This window comes from Mus pahari, chromosome 2, assembly GCF_900095145.1.
Source record: "Mus pahari chromosome 2, PAHARI_EIJ_v1.1, whole genome shotgun sequence".
Classification (NCBI taxonomy): domain Eukaryota; kingdom Metazoa; phylum Chordata; class Mammalia; order Rodentia; family Muridae; genus Mus; species Mus pahari.
Window position 1 is genome coordinate 18,710,544 of NC_034591.1, and position 1,052 is coordinate 18,711,595.

Consider the following 1,052-nt stretch of genomic DNA (forward strand, 5'->3'; position numbering starts at 1 on the left):
TGTTCACACTGTGAGCATCTCAGCCAGCCTGTTCACACTGTGAGCATCTCAGCCAGCCTGTTCTCACTGTGAGCTTCTCAGCCAGCCTGTTCACACTGTGAGCTTCTCAGACCTTGTCACTTAGTGTGTGTTCTTAGGTCTGTCTGCTCTGGTCCACTTCCTGATGTACTAGCATATTTCAAAGGTTAGCCTTGCTTAAACAGTCAGTGTGCTCTGCGCTCTTTACAGAGTGTTGGGTAACTCGGAATAATCACTATCCTCACGTTTAATATCATGTTTGTTTGTTTGTTTTTTGTAAAACCATTATTTCAGTTACCCTATTTGAAGTTGGTTAAACAGTGGATTTTTAGGTTTGTTTGGGGTATATATTTTTTAAAGGAACAAGCAGGTTTTGTTTTATTTGAGTGCAGGGTCTCCCTATATAGTCCAGGCTGGTTTGGAACTCAGGTCTCACTGCCTCTCTGTCTCCAGAGCGTTGTCACCTCACCAGCTGTTTCTGAAATGCTGAGGACTGAGCCTAAATCTTCAACTGTTTTGGGCAAGCATCAGTTGGTGTGGTGTGGTGTGTGCGTGTAAAACAAGGCAAAGTTCTATTGTGATTCTAAGTGTAATAACATTCTTTGTGATGCCTATCACTTTAGTAGTTAATGGTCATATTTGATATGAAAGAAATGTTAATTTAGAGCCAAATATATCTATAACTTTGTTCAGATTAACTGTTAAGTGCACAGATCTGAAGGCTGGAGAGGTGGCTTAGCAGTTAAGAACACAGGCTGTCGTTCAGGGGACCTGGGTTCAATTTCCAGTATCCACACAGCAGCTCAGAACTTTCAGTAACTCTAGTTCCAAGGGATTCAACACCCTCACACAGACATACATCCAGGCAAAACACCAAGGCACATAAAACTAAAAATAAATTATTTAAAAGTATATATTTTAAGTACATGGACCTGTTTCCTGTACTACAAAGAAAATTTATATCTGAAGTCCTATAACTCACTCTTTTTTTTTCTTTTTTTTTCCTATTTCTTTTTATTATTATTATTATTATT

The 1,052-nt window shown here is 38.9% G+C and overlaps 1 protein-coding gene across 2 annotated transcripts in view; it reads left to right on the forward strand.

The window, feature by feature from the left end:
* Nup42 (nucleoporin 42) overlaps positions 1 to 1,052 on the forward strand; it is a 19,521-nt gene that overhangs the window by 3,177 nt on the left and 15,292 nt on the right. The gene's annotated exons all lie outside the window — the stretch shown is intronic.